At 40.8% G+C, this 25,712-nt stretch overlaps 1 long non-coding RNA gene across 1 annotated transcript; it reads right to left on the bottom strand.

Annotated features, from left to right (window-relative positions):
• Nucleotides 1–230: 230 nt before the first annotated feature.
• On the bottom strand, nt 231–22,553 carry LOC117509831. Its single transcript, XR_004560551.1, has 3 exons — nt 22,543–22,553; nt 18,396–18,408; nt 231–349 (listed from the first exon to the last, which is right to left on the bottom strand). It is a non-coding gene; the product is annotated as an uncharacterized LOC117509831 (long non-coding RNA).
• Between the last annotated feature and the right edge of the window lie 3,159 nt (nt 22,554–25,712).

The raw sequence follows: 25,712 nt of genomic DNA, 5'->3' as shown, positions 1-25,712 counted from the left end.
CAAACTAACCCATTTTAAAACTCTAACTAAAACAATAGCTTGCATCACTTTTTACCAAAATTGGAGCAACTTCAGTTTTTAACCCATGTACGAACTCAAACTGAGTTTTGCCATGAATCCATAACATTAAGTCAAAGATAGTCCAAACTATACTTTTTGGAATTGTGATGATCAGACAAATGTGGTATATTTTTCAATGCGATTGGAGCATTTTTCGAATTTCATTTGGAAAATGGCTGCCACGGCAGCCATGATGAAAATTCAGGATGGCTCAATATCCAGATTTTTTTTAAATATGTTTGGCTACATTTGTGCCAAATTTGGTGCTTTTATCACCAAATGCACAATTCTTAAGAAAACAAAACAAACAACCAACAACAAAAAAAAGTTATGCTGCCCCACTACTGGTAATGCAGTTTTTATGTCACAGAATCTCCTGCTGTGGTCCATGAAGTAAAATTTTGCTTTTATTACTAATTGTCACACCACCTCCAATCCCACGAGTACCTGAGGCCTGCTTCTCTGTCAGTGTTCCTGGCATCCAAATCACCAGTTTTGTCCTTTTCTGTTATTCCTTTCTGCAGATTTTGGCTGTGGTTAGGCACCAATACAAAGCAAGTGCTTGTTTTTTTTTAGTTTGACTGCTTTACAGCAATTTGCGCCCATTTATGGTGGTACTCTATAAGCATACGATTGTCATAATTTTTTTTTTTTTTTTTTTTTTTACAACATCTAACATGCACCATCAAAACAAGCTAATTTATACCTCATTCAAAACACTTCGGGAGAAATTAAGAAAAGTCTACGCAAAAACGTGCAATTCTCACATGCCTGTGTGTGTGTGTGTGTGTGTGTGTGTGTGTGTGTGTGTGTGTGTGTGTGTGTGTGTGTGTGTGTGTGTGTGTGTGTGTGTGTGTACAGTGAGGAAAATAAGTATTTGAACACCCTGCGATTTTGCAAGTTCTCCCACTTAGAAATCATGGAGGGGTCTGAAATTTTCATCTTAGGTGCATGTCCACTGTGAGAGACATAATCTAAAAAAAAAAAAAAAATCCAGAAATTAAAATGTATGATTTTTTTAAATAATTTATTTGTATGTTACTGCTGCAAATAAGTATTTGACCCCCTACCAACCAGCAAGAATTCTAGCTCACACAGACCTGTTAATTTTTCTTTAAGAAGCCCTCTTATTCTGCACTCTTTACCTGTATTAATTGCACCTGTTTGAACTTGTTACTTGTATAAAAGACACCTGTTCACACACTCCAACCTGTCCACCATAGCCAAGACCAAAGAGCTGTCTAAGGACACCAGGGACAAAACTGTAGACCTGCACAAGGCTGGGATGGACTACAGGACAACAGGCAAGCAGCTTGGTAGAAGACAACTGTTATGATTATTTATTAGAAAGTGGAAGAAACACAAGATGACTGTCAATCTCCCTCGGTCTGGGATTCCATGCAAGATCTCACTTTGTGGGGTAAGGATGATTATGAGAAAGCTCAGAACTACACAGGAGGACCTGGTCAATGACCTGAAGAGAGCTGGGACCACAGTCACAAAGATTACATTAGTAACACATGATGCTGTCATGGTTTAAAATCCTGCAGGGCAGCTAGGTCCCGCTGCTCAAGCCAGCATATGTCCAGGCCCATTTGAAGTTCACCAGTGACCATCTGGATGATCCAGAGGAGGCATGGGAGAAGGTCATGTGGTCAGATGAGACCAGAATAGAGCATTTTGGAATCAACTCCACTTACCATGTTTAGAGGATGAGAACAACCCCAAGAAAACCATCCCAACCGTGAAGCATGGGGGTGGAAACATCATACTCTGGGGGTGCTCTTCTGCAAAGGGGACACGACAACTGCACCGTATTGAAGGGAGGATAGATGCGACAAAGTGACAAAGTGACAAAGTTTTTTAATTCGGCACACAAAATATTCAAATAGAAAAAAATGAACAATTCCACAAACAAACACAGACAAAACTAGTGAGTCCGAAAGGGTGTGGGCTGAAGCAAAGCTTATTAGCGCCCACCCCTGCTAGTACAAGTCCAACAATTCTAATCAGTCATATTTACATAAATATAAATTCACTACTACATGTCGACACACAGACATACACATCAATATACTATTCACTTATAATTATATTTATATAGTACCAGATCATAAGAAAGTCGAATCAAGGCACTTTACGCCAGTAAGGACTAACCTTACCAACCCCCAGAGCAAGCACTAGGCAACTGTGGTGAGGAAAAACTCCCTATAAGGAAGAAACCTCAAGCAGACCAGGCTCTTGGGGGTGACCCTCTGCTTGGGCTGTGCCACATATACCTATATACATACGTATATACTTTACAAACATAAATATATACATACATATACACAGTCACTTATATACATATACACCTACCCATATCTATATATCTACATACGCATATACATACCCACACATTCAAATATACAATAAGTCCCACTTATAAATTGAACATTCCATATAAATCAAATTATATTGCTTCTTTATGATACTTAGACATAATGTTCTTTTGAGTAGTTTCTTAAATCTCACTAAGGTACTACTCATTCTAACCTCTGTTGAACATTTGTTCCATTTCCTCACCCCAACCACAGACACACAAAAACCCTTTACATTTGTTCTTACTGGTGGTTTCATAAAAATTGCACAACCTCTTAAACTATATCTGGATTCCCTCAATCGGAACAGACTCTGGACATGTCTCGGTAAGGCTTGGTTTTTCGCTCGAAATAAAGTTTGAATTGTAATGTAATCGACCAAATCAATGAATTTTAATAAATTTAAAGACACAAATAGAGAATGAGTTGGTTTACGATATTGTTTATTGCAGATGATTCGTATGGCTCGTTTTTGCAAAAGGAATATTTGATTTGTAAGTGTTTCCCCATGACTCAACACAATATGTCATATATGGTACCATCAGAGAATGATATAAAGTAAGTAACCCTTCTTGCGGCAGTAGGTCTTTGGCTTTATACAAAATGGCTATAGTTTTTGACAATTTTGATTTCACATAATATATATGTGGTTTCCAGCTAAGTTTATTATCAATTATAACACCTAAAAATTTATTCTCTGTTACTAACTCAATTTCCTTATTGTTTATAGTTAAATTTTTACATTTGGGTGCCTGTTTATTTCCATATTTATATATATATATATATATATATATATATATATATATATATATATATATATATATATATATATATATATATATATATATATATATATATATATATATACAGTGAGTATAATAATATACTACAAAAATGTGTGTGTGTGTGTGTGTGTATATTATATATATATATATTTTAGGGCAACAAGGTGGCTTAGCACTGTTGCCTCACAGCGAGAAGGTCATGGAACTGAGTCCTACTTGTGGCCTTTCTGTGTGGAGTTTGCATATTCTCCGCGTGTTTACGTGGGTGCTCTGACTTCCTCCCACATCCAAAGACATGCAGGTTAGGTGGACTGGAAACGTATTGTCCGTAGGGGTGGGTGTGAATGTGTTTGTTTGTCTATATGTGGCCCTGCGTCAGACCGGTGTCCTGTCCAGGGTGTATCTCCCCCCCGTGACCCTTAATTGGAGTAAGCGGTTGAAGGTGTGTGTATATATGTATGTGTGTATATATATCCAGAATATGACGCTTTTTGATTTAAATGAAGTCCAAGACATATTCAATGACTTAGGAATGTTAATGTATCATCCTTTGATTTGTATAAAGAAAGCTGTCTATACTGTACAAGTGATAATTTGAATAAAAAAGAATCCTTACAGTGTTTGAATCCAACCTGCCTGTGGTGTTGGAGAAAACACTTAAGCCCAATCTCAATTCTCTTTTGTACCCCTTCTCCTTGGCCCTACCCCTACCCCTATGCTGACGCCTTTAAAACAAGGGGTAAGGTGAAGGGGTATGCCTCTAGCCCTATGAATTGAGACACCCCTCCACCTTGGGGGGGGGGGGGGGACCTGCCCGTCTCAAACTTCCGTCTTCACTGTTTGTCAACATGGCAACCGAAGCGAAACTTGTTGCCGTAGCCTGTTTGCTCTTTTTATTTTCTCGCCTTTCTGCGTAAATGCAAAGAAAAAGAAGAAGTCGCAGATTTCTTCGACGCATCGCAATCATGTCGGGAGAATTTTGTGGTATTAATAATTAATTTAATTAATTAGTAATTTATAATAATAAGAATAATCAGTATTAATAATTACTGTTAATAATACTATTAATAATTAATAATAGTATTAATTAATATTGTTAATTGATTAATCATTACTTGATTGATTAGTAATTAATTGATTAATTAATTAGTAATGAAAATAAATAAACACTTGAAATATATCAGTCTGTGTGGAATGAATGTACACATTATACAAGTTTCACTTTTTGAATGGAATTACTGAAATAAATCAACTTTTTCATGATATTCTAATTATATGACCAGCACCTGTATGTATGTTATGGGCTGCATCTAGTTCTGTGAAACTTATATTTCTTTTTCAAATTCTCCCATTTTTTTTGCATCCAGCCCTGTTTCCTTTAGAAATTTCCTTTAAATAATAGTAGTCTATTAGGACATCAGGTTATGTGTTACACATATACGTGTGTGTGTGTGTGTGTGTGTGTGTGTGTGTGTGTGTGTGTGTGTGTGTGTGTGTGTGTGTGTGTGTGTGTGTGTGTGTGTGTGTGTATATATTTTCCAACTTATTCCCATTAGTGAAACTTCTCCTCATTTTCTGCCTGAAAGCTTATCAGGAGACGAGTGTGCTCAGGGCTCCCTGTTTGTTTACAAAATACACACGCGTTACAGCATCACTATTATCCAAAGATTTACGAACATACAAATTAACGTGCTTATCGTCAGCGGTGGGCACAGTTCCGATAATCCGATAACTGATAATTATCGAAGATAATGTTTTCATTATCGGATTATCTTTTTAGATAACTTTAAAAACCATTGTCGGACTAATTATCTTGCGCAAAATTTTTAGACTGATAATGTGGAACATTATGTAGCTGATATGTAGTTCTACCCTCTGCAAAACTGAGAAGAGATGCTTTAAGAAGAAACCACTCAATCCTCTGCAGGCAAAGGAGAACCACTACTACTGGCCAGTAGTGTTCATTTGCCCTATTGACGTTTCCCATAATCCCTTGCGTGCCAGAGAGTCGCTGCAGTCAAACAACATATAGAGAATCAACACAATGACAGTTGTATATTAATATTATACTACAAAAATGTATTTTTTATCCTTTTTGTGTTACGTTAATAAGAGACTGCTGCATGATACCCTGAAAACCTGCTAAAACAGTTATAACAATAATCCGTGTCTGTTAAGTTTAATCTGCGTGGAATTTAATAAACGCAAACCGAATTTCAGACATATTATATATATTAGTCTCGAACAAAGAGGACAAACAGTTGTAAAGAACAATAATCAAGACGTTAAAGAGAAAACTTCACTTTCCTCCAGAACGACATGATCAGGAAGCAATTGTAGCTCACAGCAGCTCCCACTGAAAATAACGGAGAGACAGCCTGTGATTCTTGCATATTTACATAAAACACACACAATAACAACGTCTATAAACCCAGAGAAAATATTCACGAGAGTTTTAGGCACAATATAAAAATAGTTTTATGTTGCGATGTTAATGGTGTTGTGTGTGTGCAGCAGTTAAATTGCAGCGTGATCAGAGGATCTCAATGCAGTTCTCAATGTTACTGAGATCTCGCCGCGTGCCACACTCTCCGAGGTTTTGCGGGATTTGAAACGTCAATAGGGCGGCCAACTTTTATGTGTCAAGACAATATTGAGTTCACATTTTACAGTATAATAAAACATGTGCACAATATAATAAAACGTGTGCACAACATCATAAAATGTGCACACAATAAAATAAAATGAGCGCACATTCTCTCCACATGCAAAACATTTTGCAATGACACTTCCAGGGCTCCGTAAAAATGCCTGTTTTTACAAATAAAAAAATGGAATATTTTACAAAAGCACATTTATCTGTAAACACCAACACACGACACATGTCACATTAACGTGTTGGTTTACATAATGAATGACTGAACCAATCAGTGTTTAGCAGAGGCACATTTTACCCAGAATCCTTTGCGATCTGTCTGTGTTTTTTACAAAAATTCAGAATTAGTACATTATTCAACATTAAAAGATATGTTATATTTTAACTTTGTACAAATGACAGAATTGACATTAATGGAGTTATTCTCTCGGTATTAATGTTATTTATAAATCAAAACCATAAGTCAGCACTGCTTTATTTTCCAAGACCTCCACCTGACCGGAGCGTTGTGATTGGGTAGAGAGCTGGGGTAAAAGTGAAATAAAAGTGTTGTGAAAAGTGTAGGAACACGGACCCACAACAGGGGGCGCAAATGAACAGACAATGGAATAAGCCAAATATAACAACTGAATGTTGTGAATGTGCACAACAGAGCAACAGACAACACAATTGAGATCACCAGTCAAATAAGTTACGGTGGTGTGTGAGCAGGCTCGAGGATAGGAGACGCCCGTCCAGAAAAGAGCCGGATCCCACACGCCTTCCACTCCACCGGACCTGAAGCAATCCCGGAGCTGCCAAGCACTGGGTCCCCAGGTGGCCACTGCCTCCGGCTGTCAGATCAGGTACTGCTGGCAGGAAGAACAGACAGGTGATGGTGGGTGTATGAACACCCAGCAAACAGTTCAACACAAAGGTGGAAAGCACCTCCACCTCTCAATCACGGAGTTTGTACAGATCCTGAAGTAACAACTAACAGTCTGCAAACTCTGAATAATGTCAGTAAGTACAGAAGTAAAAATGTTACTACTGTATGTAATCAAAGGCTGAGACGTTTACTTAACGGTAGACGATTTCTCGGCAGTGAGGTGAAGATGCTGCCCGGCTCTTATGGAGGTGTGGATGATGATGATGAGTGACAGCTGTGTTGTTGATGAGTGACAGCTGCCACTCCCGGTGCTCCGGCGCCCTCACGTGCCTGAAGCCCGCACTTCAGGCAGGACGCCCTCTGGTGGTGGGCCAGCAGTACCTCCTCTTCAGCGGCCCACACAACAGGACCCCCCCCTCAACGGGCGCCTCCTGGCGCCCGACCAGGTTTGTCCGGATGTCGGCGGGTAGAAATCGGCCAGGAGGGCCGGGTCCAGGATGAAGCTCCTCTTCACCCAGGAGCGCTCTTCGGGTCCAACAAAAAGTGTCTTATTGTAGCGTTCGTGTGTATATGCATTATAACGCCTCAGCGCACGAGCAAAGTTACGGTATTCTTCAGATCGACAATATACGCAACATGCATCCAGCAGCATGCACGTTGGTGTCATAGGCAATTGCCTGTAAAGTTTTCTGGCAAGTTATAACTTTCTAAACAAAGTAATTTGTAATGAAAGCTGCTTTCATTTGTGCGGTTCTTTTGGTGGCATGTTTGTTTCTTTCGAGACAGCTGTAAGCTCCTACTCCTCCAAACGGAGTGTGCATCCAGATTCCCTCAGTTTGGAGGGGTTTGTAGCCCTCCACCTTCCCCTCCGCCTTGCTCCAAAAAGAGAATTGTCCTCTTGTGCCCATGCAAAACGGAGGGGAAGGGCCAAGGGGTAGAATTGAGATTCTGCATTATCACAGCCACCCAGCTGTAAATGAGTACCAGCCTTGCCATGGGAAAATAATTCACATTGGACTGGCGTCCTGTCCAGGGGTAATCATAGACTCTTATGCACTTCATGCTACAGAATCTGGAGGCAGGTGACAACTCCCGTGGGTCTCAGGGCCTGCAGAGAACCAGCCACCTTTAAAAGTTCTCTCTTTTTTTTTGGAAGTATTCAACAACTGCAATGTTAAATAAAAAAAAATATATATGAACACACAGCAGCATCCTAAGTGTTAATTCAACTCACAGTCACCACCACAGGGGTGATGGTCTAGTAGTTATGTGTGGGCTTCAGACAGGAGGATCCTCAGTTCAAAACCCAGCCAGGCCAGAACACCGCCCTAGTTGTTCCCGGTGTGTAGTGAGCTCCTTCCATGGCAGGCCCTGACATCGGTGTGTGAGTGTGTCTGTGTGAATGGGTGTATGTGAGGCATGACTGTAAAGTGCTTTGAGCTTCTGATGCAGATAGAAAAGCGCCATCTACAACCCCAATTCCAATGAAGTTGGGACGCTGTATAAAATATAAATAAAAGCAGAATACAATGATTTGCAAATCCTCTTCAACCTATATTATAGAGCCAACCTACTGGTGGTTGGCTCTCACTGCGGTATTGTATCACTTCCTGTTCCGGAGCACAGCGGTGTTTTTCTGTATCTGTTAGCTGTTTAATCTGCGCAGTTAGATTGATCTAGTTATCTAGATTACGATTTGTTTCCAGTGTAATCTTTACGTGCCTTAACTAAAGCACTCCTTCTGCTGAATCACCTCTAAATTATTTACACATTATTCACTTTGCGTGTTTTTAGGAATCCGCTAGCTTAGCGTAGCTACTAGCTCTTAGCCGATTTAGCATGGCGGCTTCTCCTGTCTCTCCCGCACTTTTCTGCTCTGGGTGTGAAATGTTTAGTTATTCCTCGGCCTCCTTTAGCAGTAATGGTACTTGTAATAAGGGTAGCTTATTCGTAGCTTTGGAGGCCAGGCTGGGCGAATTGGAGACTCGGCTCCGCACCGTGGAAAATTCTACAGCTAGCCAGGCCCCTGTAGTCGGTGCGGACCAAGGTAGCTTAGCCGCCGTTAGTTCCCCCCTGGCAGATCCCGAGCAGCCGGGAAAGCAGGCTGACTGGGTGACTGTGAGGAGGAAGCGTAGCCCTAAACAGAAGCCCCGTGTACACCGCCAACCCGTTCACATCTCTAACCGTTTTTCCCCACTCGACGACACACCCGCCGAGGATGAAACTCTGGTTATTGGCGACTCTGTTTTGAGAAATGTGAAGTTAGCGACACCAGCAACCATAGTCAATTGTCTTCCGGGGGCCAGAGCAGGCGGACATTGAAGGAAATTTGAAAACTGCTGGTTAAGGCTAAGCGTAAATTTGGTAAGATTGTAATTCACGTCGGCAGTAATGACACCCGGTTACGCCAATCGGAGGTCACTAAAATTAACATTAAATCGGTGTGTAACTTTGCAAAAACAATGTCGGACTCTGTAGTTTTCTCTGGGCCCCTCCCCAATCGGACCGGGAGTGACATGTTTAGCCGCATGTTCTCCTTGAATTGCTGGCTGTCTGAGTGGTGTCCAAAAAATGAGGTGGGCTTCATAGATAATTGGCAAAGCTTCTGGGGAAAACCTGGTCTTGTTAGGAGAGACGGCATCCATCCCACTTTGGATGGAGCAGCTCTCATTTCTAGAAATCTGGCTAATTTTCTTAAATCCTCCAAACCGTGACTATCCAGGGTTGGGACCAGGAAGCAGAGTTGTAGTCTTACACACCTCTCTGCAGCTTCTCTCCCCCTGCCATCCCCTCATTACCCCATCCCCGTAGAGACGGTGCCTGCTCCCAGACTACCAATAACCAGCAAAAATCTATTTAAGCATAAAATTCAAAAGAAAAATAATATAGCACCTTCAACTGCACCACAGACCTAAAACAGGTAATGTGGTCTATTAAACATTAGGTCTCTCTCTTCTAGTCCCTGTTGGTAAATGATATAATAATTGATCAACATATTGATTTATTCTGCCTAACAGAAAACCTGGTTACAGCAGGATGAATATGTTAGTTTAAATGAGTCAACACCCCCGAGTCACACTAACTGTCAGAATGCTCGTAGCACGGGCCGGGGCGGTGGATTAGCAGCATCTTCCATTCCAGCTTATTAATTAATCAAAAACCCAGACAGAGCTTTAATTCATTTGAAAGCTTGTCTCTTAGTCTTGTCCATCCAAATTGGAAGTCCCAAAAACCAGTTTTATTTGTTATTATCTATCGTCCACCTGGTCGTTACTGTGAGTTTCTCTGTGAATTTTCAGACCTTTTGTCTGACTTAGTGCTTAGCTCAGATAAGATAATTATAGTGGGCGATTTTAACATCCACACAGATGCTGAGAATGACAGCCTCAACACTGCATTTAATCTATTATTAGACTCTATTGGCTTTGCTCAAAAAGTAAATGAGTCCACCCACCACTTTAATCATATCTTAGATCTTGTTCTGACTTATGGTATGGAAATAGAAGACTTAACAGTATTCCCTGAAAACTCCCTTCTGTCTGATCATTTTTTAATAACATTTACATTTACTCTGATGGACTACCCAGCAGTAGGGAATAAGTTTCATTACACTAGAAGTCTTTCAGAAAGCGCTGTAACTAGGTTTAAGGATATGATTCCTTCTTTATGTTCTCTAATGCCATATAACAACACAGTGCAGAGTAGCTACCTAAACTCTGTAAGGGAGATAGAGTATCTCGTCAATAGTTTTACATCCTCATTGAAGACAGCTTTGGATGCTGTAGCTCCTCTGAAAAAGAGAGCTTTAAATCAGAAGTGTCTGACTCCATGGTATAACTCTCAAACTCGTAGCTTAAAGCAGATAACCCGTAAGTTGGAGAGGAAATGGCGTCTCACTAATTTAGAAGATCTTCACTTAGCCTGGAAAAAGAGCTTGTTGCTCTATAAAAAAGCCCTCGTAAAGCTAGGACATCCTTTCTACTCATCACTAATTGAAGAAAATAAGAACAACCCCAGGTTTCTTTTCAGCACTGTAGCCAGGCTGACAAAGAGTCAGAGCTCTATGAGCTGAGTATTCCATTACTTTAACTAGTAATGAGTTCATGACTTTCTTTGCTAACAAAATTTTAACTATTAGAGAAAAAATTACTCATAACCATCCCAAAGACGTATCGTTATCTTTGGCTGCTTTCAGTGATGCCGGTATTTGGTTAGACTCTTTCTCTCCGATTGTTCTGTCTGAGTTATTTTCATTAGTTACTTCATCCAAACCATCAACATGTTTATTAGACCCCCATTCCTACCAGGCTGCTCAAGGAGCCCTACCATTATTTAATGCTTCGATCTTAAATATGATCAATCTATCTTTGTTAGTTGGCTATGTACCACAGGCTTTTAAGGTGGCAGTAATTAAACCATTACTTAAAAAGCCATCACTTGACCCAGTTATCTTAGCTAATTATAGGCCAATCTCCAACCTTCCTTTTCTCTCAAAATTCTTGAAAGGGTAGTTGTTAAAACAGCTAACTGATCATCTGCAGAGGAATGGTCTATTTGAAGAGTTTCAGTCAGGTTTTAGAATTCATCATAGTACAGAAACAGCATTAGTGAAGGTTACAAATGATCTTCTTATGGCCTCGGACAGTGGACTCATCTCTGTGCTTGTTCTGTTAGACCTCAGTGCTGCTTTTGATACTGTTGACCATAAAATTTTATTACAGAGATTAGAGCATGCCATAGGTATTAAAGGCACTGCGCTGCGGTGGTTTGAATCATATTTGTCTAATAGATTACAATTTGTTCATGTAAATGGGGAATCTTCTTCACAGACTAAAGTTAATTATGGAGTTCCACAAGGTTCTGTGCTAGGACCAATTTTATTCACTTTATATATGCTTCCCTTAGGCAGTATTATTAGACGGTATTGCTTAAATTTTCATTGTTACGCAGATGATACCCAGCTTATCTATCCATGAAGCCAGACAACACACACCAATTAGCTAAACTGCAGGATGTCTTACAGACATAAAGACATGGATGACCTCTAATTTCCTGCTTTTAAACTCAGATAAAACTGAAGTTATTGTACTTGGCCCCCACAAATCTTAGAAACATGGTGTCTAACCAGATCCTTACTGTGGATGGCATTACCCTGACCTCTAGTAATACTGTGAGAAATCTTGGAGTCATTTTTGATCAGGATATGTCATTCAAAGCGCATATTAAACAAATATGTAGGACTGCTTTTTTGCATTTACGCAATATCTCTAAAATCAGAAAGTCTTGTCTCAGAGTGATGCTGAAAAACTAATTCATGCATTTATTTCCTCTAGGCTGGACTATTGTAATTCATATTATCAGGTTGTCCTAAAAGTTCCCTAAAAAAGCCTTCAGTTAATTCAAAATGCTGCAGCTAGAGTACTGACGGGGACTAGAAGGAGAGAGCATATCTCACCCATATTGGCCTCTCTTCATTGGCTTCCTGTTAATTCTAGAATAGAATTTAAAATTCTTCTTCTTACTTATAAGGTTTTGAATAATCAGGTCCCATCTTATCCTTAGGGACCTCGTAGTACCATATCACCACCAATAGAGCGCTTCGCTCTCAGACTGCAGGCTTACTTGTAGTTCTAGGGTTTGTAAGAGTAGAATGGGAGGCAGAGCCTTCAGCTTTCAGGCTCCTCTCCTGTGGAACCAGCTCCCAATTCAGATCAGGGAGACAGACACCCTCTCTACTTTTAAGATTAGGCTTAAAACTTTCCTTTTTGCTAAGCTTATAGTTAGGGCTGGATCAGGTGACCCTGAACCATCCCTTAGTTATGCTGCTATAGACGTAGACTGCTGGGGGGTTCCCATGATGCACTGTTTCTTTCTCTTTTTGCTCTGTATGCACCACTCTGCATTTAATCATTAGTGATCGATCTCTGCTCCCCTCCACAGCATGTCTTTTTCCTGGTTCTCTCCCTCAGCCCCAACCAGTCCCAGCAGAAGACTGCCCCTCCCTGAGCCTGGTTCTGCTGGAGGTTTCTTCCTGTTAAAAGGGAGTTTTTCCTTCCCACTGTAGCCAAGTGCTTGCTCACAGGGGGTCGTTTTGACCGTTGGGGTTTTACATAATTATTGTATGGCCTTGCCTTACAATATAAAGCGCCTTGGGGCAACTGTTTTGTTGTGATTTGGCGCTATATAAAAAAAAATTGATTGATTGATTGATATTCAGTTGAATACACCACAAAGACAAGATATTTAATCTTCAAACTAATAAACTTTATTGTTTTGTGAAAATATTTGGTCATTTTGAAATGGATGCCTGCAACACATTTCAAAAAAGCTGGGACAGTGGTATGTTTACCACTGTGTTACATCACCTTTCCTTCTAACAACACTCAATAAGCACTTTGGGAACTGAGGACACTAATGTTGAAGCTTTGTAGGTGGAATTCTTTCCCATTCTTGCTTGATGAACGACTTCAGTTGTTTAACAGTCCGGGGTCTCCGTTGTCATATTTTGGGCTTCATAATGCGCACACATTTTCAATGGGTGACAGGTCTGGACTGCAGGCAGGCCAGTCTAGTACCCGCACTCTTTTACTACGAAGAAACGCTGTTGTAACACGTGCAGAATGTGGCTTGGCATTGTCCTTGCTGAAATAAGCAGGGACGTCCCTGAAAAAGACGTTGCATGAATGGCAGCATGTGTTGCTCCAAACCTGGGTGTACCTTTCAGTATTGATGGTGCCATCACAGATGTGTAAGTTGCCCATGCCATGGGCAACTAACACACCCCCATACCATCACAGATGCTGGCTTTGAACTTAGCGCTGTAACAATCTGGATGGTCTTTTTCCTCTTTTGTTCGGAGGACATGATGTCCATGATTTCCAAAAACAATTTGAAATGTGGACTCATCAGACCACAACACACTTTTCCACTTTGTGTCTGTCCATTTCAAATGAGCTCGGGCCCAGAGAAGGCGGTGGCATTTCTGGATGTTGTGGATGTATGGCTTTCACTTTGCATGGTAGAGTTTAACTTGCACTTGTAGATGTAGCGATGAACTGTGTTAAACTGACAATGGTTTTCTGAAGTGTTCCTGAGCCATCGTTGCTTGTGAACGACTGAGCCTTTTGGGGATGCTCCTTTTATACACAATCATGACACTCACCTGTTTCCAATTAAACTGTTCACCTGTGGAATGTTCCAAACAGGTATTCTTTGAGCATTCATCACTCTTTCCAGTCTTTTGTTGCCCCGTCCCCACTTTTTTGAAACATGTTGCGGCATCCATTTCAAAATCAGCAAATATTTGCACAAAAACAAAGTTTATCAGTTTCAACATTAAATATCTTTTCTTTGTGGTGTATTCAGTTGAATATAGGTTGAAGAGGATTTGCAAATCATTGTATTGTAGTTTTATTTACATTTTACATAATGCCCCAACTTCATTGGAATTGGGGTTGTACTTAGTTGCAAAGGTAAACTTACAAAAATTGTATCACTGTTGTATAAATTATGGACCCAATCATTCCTCCTCCCCCGCCTCTTCTATGTCTGTTTTTATTCCCTACAGTGGTTGTAATGTGCCATAATACTAATACAACATTGGAGGTGGAAGGGTAACAATATGCTCAGGCAAGCAGTATATGTGCATTGTAGACCCGTTTTTCTAAAGCATGTGTGAAGCCTGTTTCATGCTTCTGCAGCTCTACCTCTGTGACCATACAATCACGCTGACGTGTGTGTGTGACCCTTTTGAAGTTTTCCATCACATTAATGGGTGTCTCAACACAGTTTACCGCCAGAATAGTTGTGGGCGCCACATGAAGAATAAGGCAGAGACTTTCTTTCAACCTGCTCTGCCACTGCTGCTGGTCTTTTTTTTTTTTTTTTTTCCTTTTTCTGGACTAATTTGTCCCTCAATGACCTCCACTTCTTTATACAACCATCAACCTCCAATCCAACATTACGCACATTTTCCCTCCCTGAGTAGTCATTTGAGTGTCTTTGTAATTTTTCGACTCTGTGTTGTAAAGTTGGTCATATTTGCAGACTTCTTCTACCAAGCAATCCTCTAGTTGATCCATGATCGAAATGTAATCGTGTGCGCACTACAAAAATGTTTAATCAAACTTTAAATATGACGTGAGAGGAAGGAGTGAAATAGGAAAAGTGACCAATCGCAGCCAGGGCAGCCTCCTGTCATTTTGACGTGTAGTTTAAATTTTTGGGAGGTGCACTTCAGGCTACAGAGAGGGGTTCAGAGGGGGTATGCAGTGATGTAGAGGACTCTGCATGGCTACAGATCGGTAGAGACAGAGTAGCATAAATCAGGCATTAGTGTTGCACTCTTTAAATAAATAAATGGACTGCATTTATATAGCACTTTTCCATCTGTATCAGACGCTCAAAGCACTTTACAATAATGCCTCACATTCACCCCGATGTCAGGGTGCTGCCATACAAGGCGCTCACTACACACCGGGAGCAATAGGGGATTAAAGGCCTTGCCCAAGGGCCCTTAGTGATTTTCCAGTCAGGCGGGGATTTGAACCCATGATCTTCTGGACTCAAGCCCAACACCTTAACCACTAGACCATCACCTATACATACATATATACTAAACATCCAATACGCAGCTTGTAGCCTAGGTTGGCTCATATCATATTTTAAAAGCATATATAGCCTAGTATTTTGCTTTTAATAATGGGCTATAAATGATCACAATAGCCTATCCCATTATTTTAAGGTTCGGTGTTTGCAGGTCCCTGTATGACTGCAGCAGGAGCTTGGTTCGCATTGCCGGTAGTAAGTCAAACCTGTTTCCAGTGCACGTTGGCCTCCGCCAGGGCTGCCCTTTGTCACCGGTACTGTTCATTATTTTTATGGACAGAATTTCTAGGCGTAGCCAGGGTGTAGAGGGGGTCTGGTTTGGGAACCACAGAATCTCGTCTCTGCTGTTTGCGGACGATGTGGTTCTGTTGGCTTCATCAAATCAGGACCTTCAGCGTGCACTGGGGCGGTTTGCAGCCGAGTGTGAAGCGTCCGGGATGAAAATCAGCACCTCCAAATCCGAGGCCATGGTTCTCGACCGGAAAAAGGTGCTTTGCCCTCTTGAGGTCGGTGGAGTGTCCTTGCCTCAAGTTGAGGGGTTTAAGTATCTCGGGGTCTTGTTCACGAGTGAGGGACGGATGGAGCGTGAGATCGATAGACGGATCGGTGCAGCATCTGGAGTGATGCGGTCGCTGTATCGGACCGTTGTGGTGAAGAGACAGCTGAGTAGGGGGACAAAGCTCTCGATTTACCGATCAATCTGCATTCTGATCCTCACCTATGGTCATGAGATTTGGCTCATGACCGAAAGAACGAGATCACGAGTACAAGCGGCCGAGATGAGTTTCCTCCACAGGGTGGCTGGGCGCTCCCTTAGAGATAGGGTGAGGAGCTTGGTCACTCGGGAGGAGCTCGGAGTCGAGCCGCTGCTCCTCCACGTCGAAAGGATCAGTTGAGGTGGCTCAGGCATCTTTTCCGGATGCCCCCTGGACGCCTCGCTGGAGAGGTGCTCCGGGCACATCCCATTGGGAGGAGGCCCCGGGGAAGACTCAGGACACGCTGGAGGGACTACATCTCTCGGCTGGCTTGAGAACGCCTTGGGGTTCCCCCGGAGGAGCTGGGGGAGGTGTGTGTGGATCGGGAGGTCTGGGCGGCTTTGCTTGAGCTGCTGCCCCCGCGACCCGACTCCGGATAAAGCGGAAGAAAATGGATGGATGGATGGATGTTTGCAGTGCCCACAAGAATGAGCTTATAGTGGCACCTTCGTGGCAAACATGGGGATCGTGCTGCTGCTTCCACATCAACCTCCAGTGCTTCTGAACTAAGTTGACTCAATGTCAATGCTGATCGAGGTTCATCTTTGTTTTGTTTTCTTTTTAATTATTATACAGTGGTCCCTCGCTGTAACGCGGTTCACCTTTTGAAGCCTCGCAGTTTCGCAGATTTTTTTTAGTGCAATTTTGCATGCTTTTTTTTTAAACAGCGCTTTTTTTTTCAATATTTATTTCATTCATCCATCCATCCATCCATCTTCTACCGCTTAGTCCAATTAAGGGTCGCGGGGGGCTGGAGCCTATCCCAGCCTTTAAAAGAAAAACAGAAAGCAGAAATGAATATATTACAAGACATTGAATGAAAAGGAGCAGAGGGAAGAACAAGTCTTATATTTTCTGCCCCTTTTTACAATACAGTCTTTCAATTTTAAGCATCATTATTCAACATTATTTAACAGATTACATTTTTGACTTTGTCACATACCACTGACTTATTTCATAATTTTAGCCATTATTTAAAAGATTACATTTTTAACAGGTTACATTTTAGACTTAAAACATTTTAGACATTATTAACAGATTACATTTTAGACTTTGCCACAACCCACTGACTTATTTCATAGTTTCATACTTACTTAATACATCTAGTTTAATACGTTTTTTAAATCATTTAAGCGACCTTGATTCTTTGATTTCTTTGTTGAGGTTGTTCCATAATTTTACACCATTCACTGCAATACTCCGTTCCTTTACTTTGGTTCTGAATCTTGGTTTTTTAAAGACTTCTATTCCCTTCAAATTATAACTACTTACTCTTTTTTCAAACATATTTTGAATGTTTATTGGTAAGGTATTTTTATTAGCTAGGTGCATTGTTTGTAACATTTTCAAATCAACTAAATCATGAAATTTAAGTACCCTATACTTAATGAATAATGGATTAGATGGATCTCTAAAACGACTATTGCTAATCATTTTTAAAGCTCTTTTCTGCAGAATAAATAATGGTTGTGTATACGTTTTACATGTTGATCCCCATATTTCTACACAATAAGTTAAATATGGGACAATCAATGAATTGTACAATGTTAATAAACCATAACTATTCAACGAAAATTTTACTTTATGCAAAGCAGCAATGGCTTTCGCTATTTTTCCTTTTGTGTAATTTATGTGTGACTTCCATGTAAGATCTTCATCAATCATGACTCCTAGACATTTCATTTCTTTTACCCTTTGTATGTCCATTTCATCTATTTTAATGACACATCATTTTTTTTCCACTCTGTCATTAAACAATATGAAATTTGTCTTATTAAGATTTAGTGACAATCTGTTTATATCAAACCAATGTTTAACTTTTTCCAACTCTGTATTTATCACTTGTACTACTTCCTGTATATCTGATCCAGAGTAAAATAATGTTGTATCATAAGCAAATAATATGCTGCCAAGTACTTTAGATGCATTCACAAAGTCATTGATATACAAAATAAACAGTTTGGGTCAAAGTACCGACCCTTGTGGTACTCCATAAATAATGTTACACATTTCTGATTTAGTATTATTTATCTGAACAAACTGTTTTCTATTTTCTAAGTAGCTTTTTACTCACTGATGTGCAGTACCTCTAATTCCATATTGTAACTTGTGAAGCAATCTTAAGTAGTCAATAACATCAAAAGCTTTTTTCAGGTCAATAAAAATACAACATAATCCTTATTATCTATTGTTGTTGATATTTTCTCTGTTAATTCCATAATTGCCATAGCTGTCGAATGTTTTGTTCTGAATCCATACTGAACATTATTTAAAATATGATGTTTCTCAATGAATTTGTCCAACCTTGTCACAAAAACTTTTTCCATAATTTTAGAAAACTGTGGAAGCAATGACACAGGCCTGTAATTTGAAAAATTATGTTTGTCTCTCCGTTTTTATATAATGGGACTACCTTGGCAATTTTCATTTCGTCTGGGAAAATTCCTGTTGACAGAGACAGATTACAAATATAAGTGAATGGTTCAGTAACAGTTTCTATTATACTTTTTACAGTCATCATGTCTAAATCTTCATAGTCAGTTGATCTTTTGCTTACACAGTTTTTTACAATATTTCTTATTTCATCTTTTTCCACATTGTCAAGGAAAATACTATTGACCGTATTTACAAGTGTATTTAATTTATCTTCTACTATTAGGTTATTTCCCACCAGACTTGATCCCACATTTGAAAAATAATCATTAAACTCATTTGCATCTTCTTTTATGTCATATCTCTTTATTTTCCTTGACAAAGTAATTTGGAAAAGTTGATTTCGCTCCATCACTTTTAGTCACACTACTTATAATTCCCCATGTTGCCAATATATTATCTTTACTCTTATTTAATTGTTCACTATAATAATCTTTTTTTTGTTTCCTAATTATTGTCAATAGTTTATTTTTATATTTTTTGTATCTGTGTTCTGTTTCCTTTGTGTTGTGTGTTGGGGGGTGTGGCTGGACATTTTGGTGTTCTTTTCTTTTCTTTGGTCTCCAGGTGGTATGCAAACTGATTTATTGTCTGTGGAGAAGGTGCTGGCAGAAGAGTCCTTCACCCTCATCAACATGATGTGCAGCACCTGTGGATGGTGCTCACGTGCAACCTTAAAGACTTTCAGCTGAAGCAGATAATGAGATGGCGTTCTGCATTTAAGTCATGTGTGATTCAAGCAGAATTGCAGGGAACTCGACCTTGTGATGTTCGTTTGTGAGACGCTGAGGACCGCGCCTGGGTTTGACACATCGTGCCTGTGAAGGAGGAAGGGTGAGGGACACATGCTGTCAGCACACATCAGAGGTGATTGATTATCTGAATAATTGTTAACAGTAACTTGGTATTTTGTTACGCAGTATATTTGAACTTGATGAGAGTTGTGTAGCTCGCTTCTCACGGCCGTGGCGTGCGGACTGATGATCCTCCACCTGTGTGAGAAGCTGCTCATTTACATAAAGCTTGAATTCGGACCTGAATGTGTTGCTGATAGTGTGTGCCTTTTGAAGGATATTAGTTGTAGCTGCTGACTTACCTCACCTTTTCTATCCTTCGCAGAGTCGGTTTGTCGTGTCCACCTGGGGGGTGTTTGGCGGTGAACGTGGGTCCAGAAGCGCCGGGCTTCGATCCTTTTGGGCGCTGGAGAGCGTGCCGTCCTTCACTCCGCCAGACCGACGCAGTTTTTGTTTGTACACTTTGTTATGCACCAAAGGGGGAAAATAAATTGTTTTGTTATTGGAACCGCTTTCTGGTTGTTTTAGCACTGGGGTCTGTCAGACGCAGGTCCGCTCCTCAACCCGCGTCGACACATAACACTTTGTTTGCATTTTTAAAAAGCACCTATATAAATAATTTTTCTTTACACAAGCATTTGTTATTCCCTTAGTCCGCCATGGTTTATTTACTCTTTTCTTACTAATTTGTATTAATTTACAGTTTTTAATTATATGATTTCATCAGTATTTTCATAAATGAATTACAAGGTCTATTAGAAAAGTATCCGACCTTATTATTTTTTTCAAAAACCATATGGATTTGAATCGCGTGTGATTGCGTCAGACAAGCTTGAACCCTCGTGCGCATGCGTGAGTTTTTCCACGCCTGTCGGTTGCGTCATTCGCCTGTGAGCAGGCTTTGAGTGAGGAGTGGTCCCGCCCCCTCTGCGGATTTTCATTGTCAGGAAATGGCGGAATGATTTGGGCTTTTTTTCCATCAGAATTTTTTCAGAAACTGTTAGAGACTGGCAGCTGGAAACCATTAGAAAAATTTATCTGGCTTTCGGTGAAAATGTTACGGGCTTGGTAGAGAATAAGGAGTGCTACTGTCGCTTTAAGGACAGCCCGCAGCGGCTGTGGGGCGTGCCACGCTCCGAAGCCGTCATCGACAGGCTGAACGACCATTTCATTTCTAAACGGATGGCTGTCTGGATCCGTGACCATCGTGTGCCATTTCTCTGGTTATCACAAGAGCTGGACATCAACCATCTTCCGGCAGATTTAACTTTTAACAAGAGATTTTGTCATGGAAAGCCGAGCGGAGGCTTCGCGCATCACGATGGATTCGCTACTGGAGCGAGACAAAACCACTTCCATTTTGGTCTCACAGGACGGCTTTGAGATGGCGTTCAGACAGCTGTCGGTGATTTTTCCATCGAGTGATTATCCGAGAAATTGTGGATGTGCCTGGACGCGCGGAATTCCTCTGCACGTCGTCTCAATGTGCCAAAAAAGAGCTGATGTCCACGTCTTTTCACAATTCCTGTGCTAGTCAGATGAGGTCCCGGATAAAACACAGTGTCCAGTTGGAAATGAACGGCACATTTCACTGTTACAGGAGTTTTTGTCATGGAAAGAGGACGCGGAGGCTTCGCACGTCACGGCGGTGCCGCATGGCGCACAGCAACGCCGTGATGAAGCCTCACGGGACATGTTCTGGCATGTCCAGGCACATCCACAATTTCTCGGATAATCACTCGATGGAAAAACCACCGACAGCTGTCTGAACGCCATCTCAAAGCCGTCCTGTGAGACCAAACGGAGGTGGTTTTGTCTCGCTCCAGTAGCGAATCCATCGTGACGCGCGAAGCCTCCGCTCGGCTTTCCCATGACAAGATCTCTTGTTAAAAGTGAAATCTGCCGGAAAATGGTTGATGTCCAGCTCTTGTGATAACCAGCGAAATGGCACACGACGGTCACGGATCCAGACAGAGATCCTGTTTAGAAATGAAATGCTCGTTCAGCCTGTCGATGGTGGCTTCAGAGCGCGGCGCACCACCAGTCGCTCTGGGCCATCCTTAAAGCGACAGTAACACTCCTTATTCTCTACCAAGCCCATAACATTTTCACTGAAAGCCAGATAAATTTTTCTAATGGTTTCCAGCCGCCAGTCTCTAACAGTTTCTGAAAAAATTCTGATGGAAAAAAAGCCCAAATCATTCCGCCATTTCCTGGCAATGAAACAACGATGAGGGGGTGGACCACTCCTCACTCAAAGCCTGCTCACAGGTGAATGACGCAACCGACAGGCGTGGAAAAACTCACGCATGCGCACGAGGGTTCAAGCTTGTCTGACGCAATCACACGTGATTCAAATCCATATGGTTTTTGAAAAAAATAATAAGGTCGGATACTTTTCTAATAGACCTCGTATATGCTACATTAACGTCGCCGACATAAACTTCTTCCCAATTTTGATTTTTAAGGTCATAATTTAATGCCTCTTAGGCTTTTACTGACTTATCTCTTTTAAAATTTATAACAGTTTTTTTCTTGTACCAATTTTTGTATTTAAATATTGAAAAAACTGGTAAATGATCACTAAGATCTGTCATCAAGATCCCATTCTTAATCATTTCATCTGTTCTATTTGTGAATATATTGTCAATTACAGTTGCACTTTGCGATGTAATTCTGGTTGGTTTTGTTATCAAGGGGAATAAACCCAAACTATACATTGAATTCACAAATCACTTTTTCTTTGGCAACTGGAGCTGTCTATATTAATGTTAAAGTCTCCACACATAAAAAGCGTTTTGTTTTTGATTTGATGGAATAATTCTATTATTTATCTGTAAATTTCACAGCACAAGAGTCTGGTGCTCTGTATACACAACTGATTAGAATATTCTTAGATGTTTCATGTACAATTTCCACTGTTACAACTTCTATGACATCATCTATAATTGTCATTTCTTCTACAGGTGTACATGTCAGATCTGTTTTTGTGTACAAAGCAATACCTCCGCCTTTTTTATCTCTTCTGTTTACAAATACAGCTCATATCCCTCCATCTGAACATCAGCCATGAGGTCATCTTTAAGCCAAGATTCTGTGATTGCAACAATGCTAAATCTATTTTTAAACTGATTTAAATAATCTTTTATTTTTGACATTTTACAATACAAGCTTCGGCTGTTTATATGTATGAGTGACAGGGTATCTTCTGTAATTTTTTTCACTATTTAGCTGTTCTTCCATATAAGACTCACAACCAATTGTTTTTAAGTCAAATATACTTTCATCAGTGTTGGTGTCTATATCATATATTTTATCACCTGTTTCCATGTTGGTCAAATTACCAACTGGCGTCATACTTAATTGTCTATTCAAGTCTGTATTTTGTAAGGTCATCCATGTTTTTGATTTGTATGCCATTTGTTACTTCTTTCACTCTAATCCACACCCTACAGTTCCAGACCCATGTAGCAACAATGTGGTTCTGTTTTTTAGTAGTCTTGCTTCCCTAGCAATATGTGCATTTTTTTTTCGTTAGATGCTCATTTATATAGACACTTGTTCCTTTCAGATTCTTTGCCTGTCTTAATAATTCATTTTTGTATTTTCTGCTTGTAAATCGTATAATAATGGTAGATAGTTTATTTTTACTATCTTTCGATGGAATAGTATGACAATCTGAAACAGTGTCCTTGATGGATGACAACACCTTTTCTGATATAAAAAAATTGTAACTTGTTGTTCCAATGTTTGAAGTTCTTCAGGTGGTGCATCCTCCCCATTGGCTCCACTGAATCCACTACTCTTGCATAAGACCGATGTTTTGTTCTAAACCAGATATTATAACATCGTCTTTTTCTAGAGTATTGTTCAAGTTCATCCACATGTTGTTCAAGCTTCTTAATAATCTTGTCCTGCTCTTTACAAGATTTTTGAGCTCTTTAATCTCCTCATCAACTTGTCTAAACTAGACATGTCTTTTGATATACGGTTTAATGAGGTCTTTATCTCCTCTATGTTTTCCTCAAGTTTATCCGTTTTCTTAGGTGGTGCCATGTTGACTATTGTGATTTAGTACTGGCCACTATTAATTGTGAAACAATTCTCACTTATAGTCTCCACCACCACAGGTCCGGTCGCCGCACATCGACCCGCCCCGATGTTAACCTTGGATATAGCTGCCACCAGCCTCGGATGTAGCCGCCGGTAGCCTCAGATGTAGCCGCCGCCAGCCTCGGATGTAGCCGCTGCCAGGCTCGGTTGTAGCCGTTGCCAGCCTCGGATGTAGCCGTTGCCAGCCTCGGTTGTAGCCGTTGCCAGCCTCGGATGTAGCCGCTGCCAGCCTCGGTTGTAGCGGCCATTAGCCTCGGTTGTAGCCGCCGCTAGCCTTGGATGTAGCCGCCGCTAACCTTGGATGTAGCCGCCGGTAGCCTCGGTTGTAGTGGCCTATAGCCTCAGATGTAGCCGCCGCTAGCCTCGGTTGTAGCAGCCGTCGCTAGCCTGGGATGTAGCCGCCGTTAGCCTCTGTCAGCTCCTCTTTTGCCTCTCCACCTGGGCACGGGTCCGCCACACCAGTTTGTCGTAGAGATTGAAGCAGCATCCAGGAAAACAGACAAAAAATTTGATGCAGCACAGTGGGTCAGCAGTTTGAGGTGTTGCCTCACAGTGTTGCCTCACTTGTGTTCTGCGTTATCAGGTGGGCCGGTCGCGGCACCGGTCGGCATCACCGCGATTGCTCTCAATGCCTCCGATGCTTACTGAGTCTGCGGGCTCGGTAAATGCAGCAGCGGGCCACTCACACTGCCCTCCTGTGCTGTGCGGAGCAGCGCCAAATCTAGCAACAGGTCCAGAGACTACGCTCGCTGTTTTGATGTGGATGTTGACCGCAGCCACAGAGCTCCGTGACCACCGAGAGAGGACTTGGATTCTTTGCGGGTCCCGCATCTGTACCTCCGGAGGCAGTGAGCAAAGGGAGAGTTCTGTGTGGTCTGTTTATAATCTTCTCGCCCAGAAGAAAAAAAGAGAGTGTTTACACAGGAGAGAAAAGTGAGAAAATGTTAATGCCTGTTTGAGAAAAGTGTATAAAGTGTGTAGTGAGGGGTTTTACAGCCTTAAAACATCTATAATAATTGCAAAAAATAGCGCTGACTACTTCACAGATTTCGCTTACCGCAGGTTATTTTTAGAACGTAACTCCCGCGATAAACAAGGGACCACTGTAATCATAGTAGCCTACTATTGTCTACTAACTGTGTTCCACTCCAGCAGGAACAAGCACCTCTGTCCCTTGTGAGAGGATTTTCTCCAAGGCTGGGGAAATTGTAAACAAATGGAGAAACCATTTAAAACCCACTGTTGTGGAACAAATACTTTTCTTAAATGAAAATTTGGAAAAATGTAACCCTGTTCCAAAAACACTCTCGGTAAATACATTACCCCAATATCACCCTTTGTTGCACAAGTACATTTCACTCTTCCTCCACTCTGATAAATTTGTATAGCACTTTTCCACAAGCCACCTATAGTGAATATTTAGCTCACTGGCTAAAAGTGCACTCCCCACTCTGAACTCATTCCCATCATGACAACACCATCTATGTGGAGTTTGTCAGCTATAGTTTCAACCCTAAACTATAGGTCATTTCTAGGCTATAGGTAGAGAAATTGCCTTCTTTCTGCAATTAGTACACATAAAACAAATGATAGAAATAATAATAATAATAATAATAATAATAATAATAATAATAAATAATATAATAATAATAATAAGTAAGACAATGAATTCTCCTGGTCATAACTTTTATTCTCAAGTGAGATAAGTTGCATTTCTACGGATGTGTCAATACTGTTTCATTAGGTTTTTTTTTTCCTTGCCTGTTGTAATTTCAACAAACCACCAGATGACACCAGTTGTCCCTGATGCTGTGATGCCTCGAACCTTTGGGATACAATCAGGCAGAACTGAAGCAAAGCTTATTAGCGCCACCCCTGCGTACAAGTCCAACAATTCTAATCAGTCATATTTACATAATATAAATTCACTACTACATGTCGACACACAGACATACACATCAATATACTATTCACTTATAATTATATTTATATAGTACCAGATCATAAGAAAGTCGAATCAAGGCACTTTACGCCAGTAAGGACTAACCTTACCAACCCCCAGAGCAAGCACTAGGCAACTGTGGTGAGGAAAACTCCCTATAAGGAAGAAACCTCAAGCAGACCAGGCTCTTGGGGGTGACCCTTGCTTGGGCTGTGCCACATATACCTATATACATACGTATATACTTTACAAACATAAATATATACATACATATACACAGTCACTTATACATATACACCTACCCATATCTATATCTACATACGCATACATACCCACACA

The sequence above is a fragment of the Thalassophryne amazonica genome, chromosome 5 (genome assembly GCF_902500255.1).
Source record: "Thalassophryne amazonica chromosome 5, fThaAma1.1, whole genome shotgun sequence".
NCBI lineage: Eukaryota > Metazoa > Chordata > Actinopteri > Batrachoidiformes > Batrachoididae > Thalassophryne > Thalassophryne amazonica.
The sequence above is the reverse complement of the archived record's forward strand: the minus strand, read 5'-3'. Positions and strand labels throughout refer to the sequence as shown.